General features: G+C 46.3%; 1 pseudogene; it reads right to left on the minus strand.

Annotated features, from left to right (window-relative positions):
* Positions 1–3,359: 3,359 nt before the first annotated feature.
* On the minus strand, positions 3,360–17,947 carry LOC127783700 (L-type lectin-domain containing receptor kinase IX.1-like; annotated as a pseudogene).

Below are 17,947 nucleotides of genomic sequence, written 5' to 3' on the forward strand. Positions count from 1 at the left end.
AAACTGGTAATTAATTGCTGGACACTGGCGGGATTATTTTATTATTTGGGAGGAATAGGAGAGATAAACAATTGTTAATTAAAGACCAGTTTGCCCTTGGCTCAAATTAGTTAGTCTTCAGTAATCACATGCTTAAACACATCTGACATTCTTATCGCCAAGCAAAGAGCAAGAGAGGAGAAGAGATGATGGTGGATGCTACGCTTGGATGCTGGACGAGCAAGTGGCGGCGATGGTGGCCTCCGAGGGCAGCAGCAGCCGCCGCTGCCACTGCCGCTCTCTGGAGCGCAGCAGCAGAGCCGCGCCGTTTTCTTTCTCCGTGTGCAGCAGCTGTGCCACCACCGCCGCCGTCGCTCCCTCCCTCAGTGCCCATCCCGTCGCCGCTCCCTCCCTCCGTAAGTTGCCACTGCACCCCCGCTCCCGTGTGACCATGTGAGGCTCGGCGCGCCGCAGGCGGAGGTTGTTGTTCAGTGCGTTCCGGCGGTTGCGGGTGCGGTGGCTGGCGACGCTGTACCACCGCTCGCTGCGGCGACTGCGCGTGTACCTATACTACACCAGGGTGGTCCAGGACCTCCTCAAAGGCGCGGCTACCATGAGCATGCTGCGCTCGTAGGCCGCCGCCGACTGCTCATTCGGCACCACGTTCGCGCCGGTGGTCACCATGAAACAATAACACCAGTGGTCGCCGCTCCTCCTTCGCTTGCAAGATATGAAGCCATGGAGCAGTAGCACCGGCGACGGCAGGCGAGCGGCGGCGGCAAGCGAGCATGGCGGGCGGAGCGTCAATGGCGGGCGAGCGTAGGAGGAGCGGCGACGGTGGGCGAGCGCAGGAGGAGCGGCAGCGGCAGGCGAGCGTGGCGGGTGAGCTTAGGAGGAGCAAGGGCGGCGGGCAAAGCGGCGGAGGCGGCGGGCAAGGTTGAAGGTGATGGTTCAGAGCAGAAAGAGAAAGAGAGGAAGAATGGGAGAGGGAGAATAGGATAAGGAAGAAAAAAGAAAAAAAAATCAAAGGGTAGAACCGTACTTACATAGTTGTTTCTCTCTCTAATTCTTCCAGATATAATAAAATAATCTCTCGGGTATCCAGCAGCTAATTACCAGTTTTTTGCAATGTCCTACAGCAAAAACGTGTTCTTACGGTGTGTCATAGCTAATTACATATTTTTTGGATGTCTTGTAGTAAATTTTGCCTAGTTTAAAATACCGTAATTTAAATTAGTTTTTGGTTCTTTCAGTATATGTACATAGTGATAAAAAAATCTAAAAATTAGATATGTAAATTGTAATGCATCTATCATCCTACCAAATTTCAATCTAATATACGATATATCGACTCTGTTAGAGAGAGAAATACCCTTAAAGAATAAAATGGACTATTCTCAATAGTTCATGGTTATAAAATGAGAACAAAAAAGTTTAGGGGTTATATGCTCTGTTAAAATAGTTTGACGGAGTAAACTATACTCATTTCTTAATAATTTAAAAAGAGTGAATTACATTTTGGTCCACTTTTTATTACCTAAGTTTTACTTTAGACTACCATTAGACAATCTTTTTACTTTGGACTTACACTTTGTACCCCCAAAGTTTCTTCTCTAGTTGTATTTACACTTCCATCTAACTAATAATAATTAACATATGTGTAAGTCGGGATGATTGCCAGAATACTACCGATGTGCGCCAGTATATCATTGATGTTGTTGAAAAAAGATTTTGGGGTGATCCAAAGTAAAATAAAGGCAAAATAACCTAATCCAAAATGAAAAGATGAGCTAAAGGTGTCTAAAGTGAAACTTTGATAATAAAATTTGGACCAAAGTGCAATTCACTCAGCATGTTATTCCAATCTCATCTATTTTTCTATGTGTTTACAGATTCACCCTTACCGAATATAAATAACTTGGTTTGAGATTTTGGGATCATCAACTGAATTATGGCTTGCTGAAGAGTGAAGGCACGCCTCTTTACATGATGGCTGCGGAAGGATATAAATTAACATGGGAGTTATTCCTAGGGTGTGGAAGTTGGACGACACTGATCAGAAGAAAAAAAAAATCCCTCCATCCCAGTTTAATCATCCCTAAGCACATAACTCTAAGATCAAGGACACCAAAATATTAATCATCATCAAATTAATTCTCATCGGTTAAGGTGTTTCATCGCTTTATATCCGGTGAATTACTCATGTTTTAAATATTGAATGTCATTGTACCAACAGAAATTAATCTTGATTGGTTGCATGCAAAATACACATTCAATGATGTACGTTTATTCTTTTCACAAATAAACAAAGATACACTTGTTAGATGATGATCACTTTGTAAAGACCTCAAAAACCTTAGAAGATGGTCAAAATGAGATGAAGGGAGTACTCCCTCCGGTTTCATTTTAATTGACGTTACGGTCTACAAAATATATTTTTGATTTATTTTTCTATTATAATATATATAATAAATAAATGTATGTTTACTTTTGTTATAATGCTTTGAAAGACAAATCTATATATGTTAATGTTCTAGTTGCTTTAAACTAAATATTTTGAAAGTTATTGACCTTAAACTTATCTAAAACGTCAATTAATATGAAACCAGAGGGAGTAATTGGGTCCATGTAGGAAGTCAAAATTATTTCAGTTGTAAAGAACACATCCCAAACCCAAATTTAACATGTTAATCGGGAATAAAAACAAGAAAGTTTGACATTGTTGATCGAGGGTCCACCTTGCGAGGAGTGGAGTTAACATATATACCTCGGTGGTAAACTGGCAACCTGTTAACATACCATGTGGTAACCTCGGTGATAAACAATGGGAAAACTAGACAAAATTAATTTATCAAAAATTTAGATATTCATTTCAATTTCTTTTAAATATGAGCTCTCACTATTATCATACCTCGATGATAAGCCGGTTATCATAATAACTGCATGGTAACGAACGGTAACGATGCTTGATCCAGGATCGAGGATAGCATTATATTATATCTGCGCTTGACATGCGTAAGATTAATTAACATTGCCTTCGTAATTAATTATTCCAATTAAACAAAGAAAGATAAAAATATGCGGCAATTGAAAATTAGGCACTGGTTTAAATCGTTATAGTTAGACTGGTACTAACAAATTATGAAAATGCCACCAGAAGAAATGTCATTAGAGGGGCATCCTTGTAAAATTGAAAAGACCAATGGTAATTTTGTAAATGCCCATAAATCATTGACGAGCGGATCAAGGATACGCCATATTTTTCCACAGCACCTAGCTGAGTGTGTCTATCTACTGCCAGTTGATTCGGTTTCAGTTTTACAATCAAACTGATTACATATTTATGCAACAGCATCAGTAGTTTTTATTTCTATTATTGGCTATGAAAGAACAGCGCAACCGGTAGCAGAAGAGTGGCTGCCACTGGCAATGGAGCTGGTGACGCCAACCGAGAGATCGCTGAACCCATGCTCTCCCATGGCAAGAAATGGCACACCCTTGTACATCTGCGGCCGAAGAGCCGGCAACCTTGCCTCCTCCAACTGCAGGGCGCGCGTGCATAGCCTGCGCCATGGACGGCCGTTCGCTCCGGTCAGGGTGCGGGCACCACAGCCCCACGGCGAGCACGCGCTCCATCTGCAGCTCGTCGATCGTCGCCATCGTCGCTGCACCCGAGCCTCTCGTCCACCGCCTCCACGACGGCGTTCTTGCTGTAGAGGCCCCAGACCCATCTCGACAGCACGAAGAGCTCGTCGCTGTCGTCCGGTTCCTCCACCGGGCGACGGCCGGAGACGATCTCGAGGAGGACGATGCCGAAGCTGTAGACGTCGGACTCGGTGCTCGGCCTGCGCGTGTTGACGAGCTCCGGGTCGATGTACCCGGCGGTCCCGAGCACGGACAACGTGACTTGGCGCCATTGTCGACGAGCCTCGCTCGCCAGGCCGAAGTCCCCAAGCTTGGTGTTGTAGGACGAGCCGAGTATGATGTTGCTTGGCTTGATGTCGCCGTGGACGACGAACTGCTCCCACTCTTGCTGAAGGTAGCGGAGTGCAGAGCCCAGGCCAATGATGATCTTGTACCTGTTGATGAAAGATTAGCGTAGTGAAAATGAGAGAATTGTTTGTAGCTATGTCCGCCAACTTCTGGTGAGTGTGGATAGATTTGAATTCTACATGCTAAATTTAATGTTGTTATTTATATTTAGGAAACTACACAGCTGAACCTAACCAACTGAAGATTTAGCTAGTCCTTAATTTTAGTTCCATTATTGTCTCAAATCTACCTGAAAATATAAACAGTTGATTAGGAGTCCTCAAAAAAAAAAAAACTACTTCTCAACTGTGGAATAAACTCAAATGAGTACTCCCTTTACTATAACTACGTGAGAAGTAGCTAACCTTCATAGCCTAATGTTTAGAAGAAAACTACTTCTAAACAAAAGTTAACTGTGTTCTCAACTGTACTCTCTCCGTCAACTGTTAACTGAGTACTCATTTACCTTTATATTTTTTCATAGGCTATGTCAACTGTTGTGAGGACCCTCAGGAGTCCTCAACTGTGTTATAGTATTCTTCTCAGTCGTAGAAGTAGTTTTTTTTGGTTGTCCTGGCCTAACCTTCATAGCCTAGTATTTAGAAGAAAATTACTTCTAGGATTGTAAAGGGCCTTTCCTACAGCAAAAGCTAGCTATTGAGGTGAGGGGCTCCCCCACTTATATCTTAGGTCCTTTATCACTTAGGTCCTTTATCCTTCACATTGGTGTCCCTTAGCCCTTCACCATCTCCCCCTTCACACATTGGTGTCTCTCAGCCCTTCACCATCTCCCCCTTCACACATTGGTGTCCTATACGGGCCCCACCGGCCCACGGTCCATCAGGTATACGGGCCCCGCATGCACCCACGGTCCATTAGGTCTTCACACACTGTGTCCATCGAGCCAGAGATGTTAACCTAGCTAGGCTCTGATACCAATTGTACGATCGTAAATGGCCTTTCCCACCCCAAAACACGGTCTTCACACACTTCACACATTGGTGTCCTATACGGGCCCCACCGGCCCACGGTCCATCAGGTATACGGGCTCCGCATGCAACCACGGTCCATTAGGTCTTCACACACTGTGTCCATCGGACCAGAGATGTTAACTTAGCCAGGCTCTGATACCAATTGTACGATCGTAAAGGGCCTTTCCCACCCCAAAAGCTAGCCATTGAGATGAGAGGCTCCCCCACTTATATCTTAGGTCCTTTACCTTTCCACAACCAATATGGGACTATTCAACACTACTAAGTTCACCATCAAAGTTCAATGGTTTGCTAGTATTTTGTTGATCAATTTTCAAGTTAATGAGTGTGCATCATTTTTATTGTGCAGTCTATTAGGCTATCCTGAATTGGCCTGGTTGTTGTCAGTGGGTCTTTCCAGAAACACACCTTATTAACCACCAAATTGATCATGTAAGAAACTCAAAAGATATATCTTCTGTTAGTCTCAAATTTTAGAAATATATTACGATTTCTATAAATTTTGTTCGTTAGAATCGTTGTATGATTTCTATAATAAAAAATACATATCATTACACTGCAAGTGTGACATCCCTGAGTTAACATGAGACTGCAAGTGTGATATCCATGAGTTTCCATTCGACTGCAAGTCTGATATCCATGAGTGCAACTGTTATCTCTGTTCTCCAGGTAGAAGGTCTATCTTTAAAAGGCAAACATATTCAGCAAAAAATGAGTTCGATATCGTACCTTTCGGCCCATGTTAAAAACCTCTCATTTTTGTATATATGCTTGTCAAGACTACCTTCAGATACGAGCTCATAAACAATCAGGAGACCCGTGCAACTGCCACACCCAGGGTTCACTATATCGGTTTAGTGGTTTTGATCGGGGGTCACCGAAATCCCGAAATTTCGGAAATTTCGGAAATTTTGGTCCGAAATTTCTGAAATTTTGAACAAAATTTAGTTGAAGTTGAACAAATATTACCCAAATTCATGAAAAAATTAAAAAAATTCAAAAATTTCGGCCGAATTAATATCGTTTCGGAGGGGACCAAAATGAATTTCGGACACCGAAATTTCCGACCCTAGTCACACCAACCAATTAATTGGACAAGGTTCCGATGCCTCAACCGACTTATGATCTTGATCTCAGCCTCAAACTCCTACCTCCCCTGAGCAGATGAGTCTGGTGAGAACTTTTTGATGGCCACAAGCCTTTCCTGATCATCAATTTTCAGGCATCCGGGGTAAACATGACCAAAACCCCCTCTTCCTAGCTTCTTCTCCTCAGCAAAGTTACCCGTCGCAGCAGCAAGTTCCCTGTAATTATACCTTCTGGGGCCAACACCTTTCGTAAATTCAATTTCGTCAAGTTCAACCTGACAATTTCCATCAGAGATTCCATTCGATCTCTTCCATGCTAATCGACGTCTTAGAAGAAAACCCATGAAAGGACATACCAGCACAAAGGATACTGCAAACGCAACTGAAATTGCTATTGTGCCATGTAATTTACCTTGTGATCTGGGGGAGCTCACTTTTTCTGGGGGCACTGCTGCTCCTGGTGACATTATTGGTTCAGAGCTGACAGTTTCTGGGGGCACAGGTGCTGCTCCTGGTGGCATTACTGAAGAATCCATCCATATTAGGGTGGAGTTGAATGACCATGACAGCACCCGGTGTACCTCAATGGAGCTTCCGGTAGAAGCAGAGAAACCAACAGCGACCACCTCAGGCAAGCATCTTCTCATGTCAACGCTGGCTGTCGAAACAAGATTTCGGCAATACTAAAAGGGGTGACTATCAAGCTAGGAAAGTGGATGGGTTTCGAGACAAAGAATTTTATACAGGTTCAGGCCTTCTTATTCAAGAAGTAACACCCTACTCCTGTTCGGGGATGATTCCGCCGAGTGTATTATTGATTGTATGATTTGGGAAAAAAATCGCGCCCCGAGAGGCATCCGGACCCCTCCTTATATAGGGGAAGGGGTCCGCTTTACAAAATACAGTCCATATCCCAACGGAACATGGGATTACAGATAAAATACAATCGTAACCGACTAGGATCCCGAGTATTTCCTTGACATACAAGTTTAGAATCTAACCCGAGTCCTCATGAAGATATTCTATCTCTATTCGGTACCCTGTACCCAGCTGGAATATAACTGCCATGTAGATATGGGGTATCCATAATCTTCACAGTAGCCTCCGAGACCTTTGCAGTCGACGAAATAGCCATGACCCCCTGGTACTAGACCCAGTGGTTTGCAATGTCAAGCTCCGAAGAACTCTCATCGATGGTGGCAGTGCACTCAACATCCTTTTCGCTAAGACCCTGGACGATATGCAGATTCCTCGCACGGAATTAAAGCCGAGTAATGCACCCTTCCACGGTGTTATCCCAGGATTATCAGCTACACCACTCAGCCAGATCACTCTTCCGGTTACTTTCGGCACTCGGGAGAATTTTCGCACAGAAAACGTTTGTTTCGAAGTTGCTGATTTCGAGACAGCGTACCATGCTATACTCGGACGACCGGCTCTAGCCAAATTCATGGCCGTCCCACACTAAACCTACATGATGATGAAGATGCCTGGTCCTCGAGGAGTCATATCACTACGGAGCGACATCAAGCAAGCCGTCACATATGACAAAGAAAGTTGCAAGATGGCCCAAACCCGCGAGATCACTCTCGCTCGCGAAGAGATCCGACTGGCTGCGACCACGGCAAGCGAAGGAGAAGTGCCTGCGACCAAGCTGTCAAAGACCGAAGAAGGCGACGACAAAACTAAGAAGATTCCACTAGATCCCTCCGATCCTACCAAAACTGCTATAATAGGCGCTGAGTTAGATTGTAAATAGGAAAGCGCGCTCATCACCTTTCTTCAGAATAATAAAGATATTTTTACGTGGAAACCATCGGATATGCCTGGTATTCCCAGAGAGGTGATTGAGCACTCTTTACATGTCAAGGAAGACGCCAAACCCATCAAACAACGACTCTGCCGTTTTGCACAAGATTGGAAGGATGCGATCGAAGAGGAATTAACCAAGCTGTTAGCAGCAGGCTTCATCAAAGAAGTCCTCCATCCCGACTGGCTGGCTAACCCAGTCCTGGTTCGGAAGAAGACCGGGCAATGGCGCATGTGTGTCGATTACACCGACCTCAACTAGTCTTGCCCTAAAGATTATTTCGGGTTACCTCGCATTGACCAGGTGGTTGACTTAACGGCCGGCTGCGAGCTACTCAGTTTCTTGGACTGCTATCCGGGATATCATCAGATCCGACTAAAAGAATCTGACTACTTGAAGACCTCGTTTATTACGCCCTTTGGGGCCTACTGCTACATCAGCATGCCCTTTGGATTGAAGAACGCAGGAGCAACCTATCAACGCATGATTCAAAGATGTTTTTCAACTCAGATCAGCCGCAATGTTGAAGCTTATGTTGATGATGTAGTCGTCAAGACCAAGCAGAAGGATGACCTGATTGCGGATTTAGAAGAAACTTTTGCAAGCATTCGTGCTTTCAGGATGAAACTAAACCCTGAAAAGTGCATCTTCGGAGTACCGTCAGGGAAGCTGCTCGGATTTATGGTATCTCAAAGAGGCATACAGGCCAACCCGGAGAAAATCAACGCCATCCTCAACATGAAACCGCCGAGCTCCCAGAAAGATGTCCAAAAGCTGACTGGTTGCATGGCGGCGCTCAGCCGATTCGTTTCACGACTCGGTGAACGGGGGATGCCCTTTTTCAAGTTGCTGAAGAAAACTGACAAATTCCAGTGGGGACCCGAAGCACAATAAAACTTTGAAGACTTCAAGAAACTTCTCACTACTCCACCAGTTTTGGCCTCGCCACTTCCGCAAGAGCCGCTACTATTATATATGTCGGGGACCTCCCAGGTTGTGAGCACGGTCCTAGTTGTCGAGGGTGAAGAGGAAGGCCATATTCAAAAAGTTCAACGACCAATTTATTTCGTTAGCGAGGTTTTGGCCGACTCCAAGACAAGATATCCTCAGGTTCAAAAGTTATTATATGGTGTCTTAATTACCGTCAAGAAAGTATCTCACTATTTTCAAAGTCATTCGGTCACGGTGGTCACATCGTTTCCACTCGGGGATATACTTCATAACCGTGAAGCAAACGGACGGATTGCGAAGTGGGCCTTAGAATTGATGTCTTTGGACATATCTTTCAAGCCACGAACTTCGATCAAGTCACAAGCTTTAGCTGATTTCCTCGCCGAGTGGACCGAGTGCCAAGAAGACATGCCAGAGGAAAAGATGGAATATTGGACTATGCATTTTGATGGGTCAAAGAGGCTTACGGGCGCTGGAGCTGGGGTTGTCTTAATTTCCCCGACTGGAGAAAGATTGAGCTACGTATTGTGGATACATTTTTCTACGTCCCATAACATGGCAGAATACGAGGCGCTGCTCCATGGATTAAGGATTGCCATCTCTTTAGGCATTCGCCGACTAATCGTCCGTGGAGATTCTCAGTTGGTTGTTAATCAAGTCATGAAAGAATGGTCCTGTCTAGATGATAATATGACCGCTTATCGACAAGAGGTACACAAGTTGGAAGATAAATTCGATGGACTTGAGCTCACCCATGTCCTTCGACACAATAATGAGGCAGGAGACAGATTGGCCAATTTTGGTTCAAAACGGGAAGAAGCCCTAATCCAGTCGGCTCGGTATTTACAAGGGTTGTGCCGTTATCATAATCGGAATGTTCGATCGCGAGCCTTTCTAGTCGGCGACCTAATTCTGAGGAGAATTCAAACTACACAGGATCGGCATAAGTTATCTCCCTTGTGGGAAGGACCGTTCATAATCGCTGAAGTCACTCGGCCAGGTTCTTACCGACTCAAGCGTGAAGATGGTACTCTTGTCAACAATTCTTGGAATATTGAACACCTTCGTCGATTTTATGCTTAGGCATTTCGTTTGTATCTTTCCTCTTTGATTGCTAACTTCAAGTTTTTCCTTGAAGTTTTCAGTCGGGGGGCTATTATAATAATAATGGAACATGATTTTTATTAATTCAATTTGCTTATTTGATTTATCATTGCCCTGCTTGATTTTTTGGCTTAGACAATGAGGACTGAAAGTTTTTTAATAACTTTTGCGAGTTTTAGGCTCAATAAGGTTTGACAAAAGCTTTTAAGAAATCAGAGGCTAAGTTTGAAATATCTAGCACATCATAAATTCATCAGTATTGTACAAATTGATCTTCCATCATCATCAGAATCACTGCTACTAATTAGTGTCAGTTTTTTCATCGTCGGAATTATCAGACCCAGTCGGCCGAAGGTCGACATCCTGGAATTTCTCAACTACGTCAGCAGCAATCTTGTCAGCGGCTTTTTGCGCATCATTGATGAGGTTGAGGGCTGTTTCTTCGCTTGTCCCATCTGCAAACCCATCAACGGCGTCAATATCGATTTTGGGGTATAAAGATTTGGTCATAGCTAATGCCATGCTTGCTCCCATACTTCCAGCCTCCCTAATATTCTTGAAGTAAGTATCCGGAGCGACTCTCAGCTTGTCGAAGATCTCGGAAGCGTCAAGTGTACTCGGACCGGCGTTATTGAAGAACATGGCTTGGATGAGTGGGGTAGCGGCATTAGCGACTTTATCCCTGGCCCCTTCAAGCCTATTGATCTTGTTGACTAAGACATCAAACTGTGCCTGGGACTTGATTTTGCGATCTGCACGAATAGATTCGTATCAACAAGTGGCTATAAGAACATGGGGAATCAGTTATCATTACCTTCAACATCTTTTAAGGCCAAGTCCCTCTGCTTTGCTAGTTCGGCCTTGTCCTTCTCCAGAGCCTCGACCTGCTTCTCTAGGTCGGAAATCCTGGCGGCTTGCACTATAATGCTTTTCGGTTAATCGATATGACAAGGAAGGCTTCACGAATACGTCAAACAGATATGGCATTTACCTTTGGATGAACCACTTAGTTCATAGTTAGATTCTTGAAGCTCGAAGATTCTATTCCTCAGATCATGCTCAGTTTTCCTCGCAAGCTCTCTAACCTCATGTAGCTGGCTTCTAGTAGCTTCAAGAGTTCCAAGATGAGGAACTAATTTCTCAAGAGTTGCGGTCTTCGCCTCATTCCTGAGATGGATTCTCTGCAATATGAATTTACTCGTTTCAGCAAAACATGAAAGGGGACAATTAAAGCTATGCATGAATGGACTTACATTTACAATGCGAGTAGCCTCGCTGAGTGCCTTTTTCAGCAAGCATACTTCCTCATCTTCTTTTTGTTTGTTTATTACGATTCCTTGAGGTTGCCTATCATTGTCCCACCACTTGACTAGGATGGAAGGGCGCGAGTCTTCAGCTGCTTGTATACGGGGAATTTCTTCTTCATCGCCAATCATTAGTCCTAATGTATCCATTGACAAAGGTTAGACAATTGATCAGAGTCATTTGGATCAACACGGTTTCAGGCAAGGTGTTTACCTGTGATGATTTCCGGATGGGGACGAGTCGACTCTTGCGCCTTAACGGGGGACCCTAGCATTGGGTCGTTGCTGGCGTCTTGTCTACGAGGGCTGTCTGCCCGAGCTCCAACTTCTGGAATCTCTTGGCTTGCCCTAGTGTCCGACTGGTTTTCAGTCCGGGGCTCCTGATTAATTCCGGCTCCAGCTTCGGCTGACTCGTTTCCAGTCGGGGGTTGATCACCAGATCCTACATTATTGGTTGCTGGCTGGTTGTCACTCGGCTGATCCTCAGCAGTTGGCTCGGTTTCTTTTAAGTTCGTTCCCATGTTGGTCGGGTCAGAGTCTTTTCCAGAAGGATCTATATCAGATGGTTTCCTGCAAGATTGGTTATCAGTATTATTTCCGCACTGGGTGCGCATCAATGCAAGGGAGACCGTTATATGATTTGTACCTGGAAGACTTCCTGATCTTTGGCACAGGACGACTGGATGTTTTTTTCCTTAGAGTAGCCTGCTTCGGCAGTTTCTTGGTTGCCTCTCAGTCTCCAGGCTTTCTAGCAGTATCGCTTTTGTCGTCACTTGACACCAACTTCCTTTTGCGTGAATCTGGCTGGCCGGCTGGATTGGAGGTATTTGGCCGGGCTTCAGAACGGATCTTGGGACCCCCGCTCCCTTGACCGGTTTGGTGGTAGGGTGATCGGCGTTGAACGACTGGGGGATCCGACTTCATCAAAGCAAATTCCTGGGCGTAATATCCTTCATTGTTAATTGATTCAACAAAAAGACAAGACTATATTTTGTGAAAGGTTGAAATGTTTGATTACATACCGGTGGAGGAGGATTGAAAGCATTGAATGGCACGACTGGCAGCAAGTGCGAATAGCTGACGACGATAGCATTCGAGAAGATCTTGTACATCCTTTCCTTCATAACCTTAAAGTCAATAGAGTCTGGATCTTCACGATTTGGATCATGTTTGCCGTCAAACTCAAAAGCTGTGCGGGATCTCTCTTTGATTGGAGCTAACCGGCTTTTTATGAAGTGCCGAGTGATTTGTTCTCCCTGCAAACCTTGCTTTTTCAGCTTTATCATGCGCTCCATCAGTTCCACTGCTTGGGCCGCCTCATCTCCTGTAGGCAATGAATTCCATGTATCTTGGTAGACCGGAGGGAGACAAGAGTACTCGGGAAGGGCTGGTTCAGGATTTTGAACATAGAACCAGTTGGCATGCCAGCCTTTGTTTGAGGTCTTGAAGGGCATGGAGAAATATTTTTGGCTTAGTGTTCCCCTGAGTTGGAAACCAACGCCCCCAACAACGCACGGTTTGCTCTTGTTTGGTTGTGGTTTGAGGAAGAAGATGCGGCGGAACAAGGCGAAATGAGGCCTAATGCCCAGAAAAGCTTCGCAAGCATGAATAAATTTGGCGATATGCACTATGGAGTTTGAATTCAGATGATGCAGGCTAATTCCATAGAAGTTCAGAATTCCCCGGAAAAATCTTGAAGTGGGAAGAGAAAACACGCCATAGAAAAAGTGAGAAAATACCACGACCTCGTGTGTATCGGGGTTTGGGAATGCCTCGCCAAATGCCGACCGCCACCCGATGATCTCCTTCGTTGGAAGAACATCGTGCGCCACCATTTCTTTCAGATTTTCCTCTGTCACATCGGAGGGCGCCCACTGACTCTCGAAACTTTCTCTCTCCTCCGCCATGGATGCGAGTTGAATGGTTTGATTTGGACCGAGATATAGCTAGAGGGGAATGAGGAATCGGAGCGGTGGACGTGCGAAGAAGTTTCGTGGGATTTTGGGACTGGATTGAAGCGGATTGATGAACCCTAGCTTCGTCGGCGCGGTTCTGTACTGTAGCAAGGAGTGGGGAAATGGCGAAAGTCTCGGTGGGGAAGACGAAGCGACGCTTGGACTTCGGTGTTTTTAGGGTATCGGGAGTACTAATGGGCCTGGGCCTGTACAGTACTTCAGCCCAATATTACAATCAGCATGGCCCGTTGTGATCCCTAGGGACTTAGGCGCTTTTTGCTTTGGCAATTTGTGCTCCTAATGATGTGGCCCGATGATGCTAAAATCCTTTTTAACACAGTTCAATAATTCTTTGGAATTATTATGATGCAAATAAAAAGGTGCCCGGCAGAAAGGTGTTATACCATTTTTGTAAGCTTTATTAGGCTGCAAAAGCTGTTTGGGTAGATTTGAGATGACTGGTTTACTAATAGTCATTCTCTTAGCATGTTATATGCTTTTTTTGGTTGTGGTGAGGGTCATAGCCTAGGCTATTAGACTCGTTGATTACCATGATTTTTTATCATATTTGGTGGATTGTCTTCAGAGTTTTTACTCGGATTCCTATCAAATATGTCTATTTGAGGACCTTTTGAGCGTTTATCACTCGGGCCTTTTCATATTTTTTCCCGATATATTAAAGCTAAGAAGCAGTCGGCTGGGTGTTTTACTGACTACCACGCGTGCTTTGCTATATAATGTTTGGTTGTAAAACCACTCGGTTCTTGACTATATGTTTAGTTTTTTAACTAACCACATAGTCGGGGGCTACACCTAATTAGGTGCATCTACTCGATGCACCATGTTTTATTTTCGCCCTTCACAGTCTTTGATTCTAGTACTCGGCAGGCTAAAGCAGGAAGAGTTGAAGCACTCGGATTATTGTTTTTTGTTCTGAGATGGCTATTTCATCGACTGCAAAGGTCTCGGGGGCTACTGTGGAGATTATGGATACCCCATATCTACATGGCAGTTATATTCCAGCTGGGTACAGGGTACCGAATAGAGATAGAATATCTTCATGAGGACTCGGGTTAGATTCTAAACTTGTATGTCAAGGAAATACTCGAGGAATCTGCATATTGTCCAAGGTCTTAGCGAAAAGGATGTTGAGTGCACTACCAACATCGATGAGAGTTCTTCGGAGCTTGACATTGCGAACCACTGGGTCTAGTACCAGGGGGTACCGCCCCGGGTGGACCACTCGGTCGGGATGATCCGAGCGGTTGAACTTAATTGCTATCTCTGACCACCGAAGGTATTGGGGCGTGTTAGGCTGAACCGCATTGATCTCCCGTTCTGTTATCTTCTGCTTTCTCTTAGATTCATAAGCCAGGGGTCCGCCGAAGATGTGATTGAGTTTTTTGCGATGATCTTGAAAACCAGTCGGGGCATCGACTTCATCATCTTTCTTCTTTGATGTGCCTTGATCTCCGTCTGAGGGCTTACGTGCGTTCTTGATGTATTGCTCCGCAAACTGTTTGTAGACGAAGCAATCTTTGGCCGCGTGGTTGGAGTTGGGATGATGCGGACATTGGGAGTTCATTATCTTGTCGAAGGTGTTGACGCGGGAACATTGTCGGGAAGATGGAGAGGTTGTTGCCACAAGTTCTTCGGGCTAACGCTTGCGATCCTTGTGGTTGTTACTTCCACTCCCTCCTGCGGTCGGCGTATCCTTCTTTGGCTTCCAAGTGGTGCCCGACTGCTTGGACGCCGTAATAGCATCTTCGGCTTTGGCATACTCATTGGCTTTTTCAAACATCTGCTTGACTGTCTTGGGAGGTTTGCGTCCGAACTTGCCGACTAGGTCCTCGTGGCGAATGCCTTTAGTAAAGGCGGCAATGATGACGTCGTTGGTGATGTCGAAGATCTTGTTGCGTTGCTCAGAGAAGCGTCGAATGTAATCTCGAAGGGATTCTCCAGACTTCTGAATGATGTTATAGAGATCGAAGTGTGTACCAGGCCGTTCAAAAGTGCCTTGGAAGTTGGCGATGAAGTGGTCGCGTAGCTCTGCCCATGATCCGATCGTGCCGCGGGGTAGCCCATGAAGCCATGACCGGGCAGAATCCGCTAGGGCCACAGGTAGATAATTCGCCATGGCTTTGCTGTCTCCTCCTGCTGCGCGGATTGCAAGACCATAGATGGTGAGCCAAGACTCGGGGTTGGTGGTGCCATCATATTTCTCGATTCCAGTCGGCTTAAAGCCGGCTGGCCAATCCACTCGACGCAGATCGCTTGTGAAGGCAGCAACTCCGTCCATATCGTCGTCATAGCGATCCGGTGAATGATGGCCTCTTGCTGCGCGGCGCTGGTGATGGTGTCACGAAGATCGACGGGGCACCTTCGATGTGGGGAGTGTGGTCGTTCAACTCGACGCTCCCTATATCGTTCGGGAGGCGAACAAACAGATCGTTCATCATGTCCCCTGCTCCTGCGACTAGATCCGGTGCCGGCAATGCTGAGGCTTGGCTGGTGATAGTCCTGAGATCGAAGGTGAGGGACTCGGCTACCGGTCGGGGTGCGGGTGCTTGCGGAGTTGGCTGGAACCGAGGCAGCGATCATGGTCTTCATCTGGTTCAAGATGTTGACAACATGATCAGCTTGATTGAGTGCGTCTTCCTTGAGGAGGGTGTCGAGGAGAGTGATTGCTGCAACCGTGTTCTGTTGGGGGGTGCGAAAAACCGCTGTTCCATCGATGTCTTGTTGCCCCATGAGCTCTCTCGCTCGTCGCCCGGATTCCAAGGCGTGCTGCCGTCGATCTTCAGCCTCCTTTGCAACTCGCTCGCGATCTTGTTGCTCACGCTGTAGTCGTTCTCGCTCTTGTCGCTGTCGTTCTTCCTCCAGTCGGCGACGTTCAGTTTCTTGTCGTGTGCGCTCTTCCTCCGCTTCTCGGGCTCGGCGTTGTTCCTCCGTTTCGTTGTCAGCCATGAATACGCCGAAAAAGAGAGGCGTGTAATTATCCTCATAGCTGTCGTCGAAGTTGTCGAAGTCGCTGTAGTCGTAGTGGTAGCCGAAGTCGTCATAGTCGAGGACCTCGGTTGGTCGAGAACTGACGCCAGGGGAGCTGAGGTAGCCATCCAACTCTTCCGTCGAGACTGTCCCAAGAGGTTGGAGTATAACGCCAACCTCCCTGGATCTAGATTGGATCGGGGCCGAAGCCGGGGCTCGTCTAGATCTTCGAGTGGGAGATGCCTTGGCTGTGAAGACAGCAGCCAAATCATCAGGAAATCTCATCAGGATTGAGGGATAGGACCCGTCATCTTGATATGGTTGCTGAGGAGTAGATTGGATCTCGTCCGAGTGGTTTGAAACCAACTTGGGAGAGATGATCTTGGAGTAGGCCTCGGCTGAGTTCGGAATACCGAACGGCGCGGGGACCTGGTCTCTCCCCGACTGGTTCGTATCCGAGTCAAGGAGAGAGATCTTGCCGAAGTCGTTGGTGATGAAGTTGAGGTTGCCGAACCGGAACGCCTGCCCGGGAGGGAAGGCGAAGTCGTCGATGCCGGAGACGGAACCCATCGCACTTAGTTGGCAAAAACTTGACGCTGCCCCTACCTGGCGCGCCAACTGTCGAAACAAGATTTCGGCAATACTAAAAGAGGGTGGCTATCAAGCTAGGAAAGTGGATGGGTTTAGAGACAAAGAATTTTATACAGGTTCAGGCCTTCTTATTCAAGAAGTAACACCCTACTCCTGTCCGGGGATGATTCCGCCGAGTGTATTATTGATTGTATGATCTGGGGAAAAAATCGCGCCCCGAGAGGCATCCGGACCCCTCCTTATATAGGGGAAGGGGTCCGCTTTACAAAATACAGTCCATATCCCAACGGAACATGGGATTACAGATAAAATACAATCGTAACCGACTAGGATCCCGAGTATTTCCTTGACATACAAGTTTAGAATCTAACCCGAGTCCTCATGAAGATATTCTATCTCTATTTGGTACCCTGTACCCAGCTGGAATATAACTGCCATGTAGATATGGGGTATCCATAATCTCCACACTGGCATTGATATGGTAGGAGGTTCCGTTGATCCAGAGGGTGACTGCCAGTATCTCTGCACTGCTGTCGTAGCTGATCTCGGCAGTCATGGTGTTGCCGCTTCTTAAGTTCTTGTCCGGTGAGATCGCCGCGACGGAGACGGTGGAATTAACATCGATCCCGACATGGTTGCCATCCTTCTCCCATTCCTTGTTCATGTAGGTGTCAAACTCGACCGCCACGATCCTAGCGGTGCCCGTTGCGTTCCTGTTGTTGCTGCTGCCATTGAAGAGGCCGAGGTTTCCGCCATAGCTGCGATGAGGGATGCCTGACGGGTAATGCCCGAGGAAGAAGGCCATACCGTCAGCGCGGACGTCCAGGTTGACCGGCTTGATTTGGAAGGAGAAGGTGGTCCTGAAGCTGGCCACCTCACCGGTGGTGTTGTTCCAGAGCTGCACCGGCCGCGCATACCACGCGCGGCCGATGCTGCGGAGGTTTCGGTCACTGATGTCGGTCTTTGTCAGCTCGATCGTGCGGGCGTAGGGGTAGGCATCGCCAGCACAGGCGATATCTGAACCTGGGGTACAGTAGGAACCAGGCTCGGAGAAGTCAAATCTGAAGTTGAGTGAGGTAGCATGGTGAACATGGATGAGCAACAGCGAGTTGCAGAGGTGAAGCTGTGTGAATAGAAGGCGATGAGAGCTCAT

Source organism: Oryza glaberrima, chromosome 9 (genome assembly GCF_000147395.1).
Source record: "Oryza glaberrima chromosome 9, OglaRS2, whole genome shotgun sequence".
Classification (NCBI taxonomy): domain Eukaryota; kingdom Viridiplantae; phylum Streptophyta; class Magnoliopsida; order Poales; family Poaceae; genus Oryza; species Oryza glaberrima.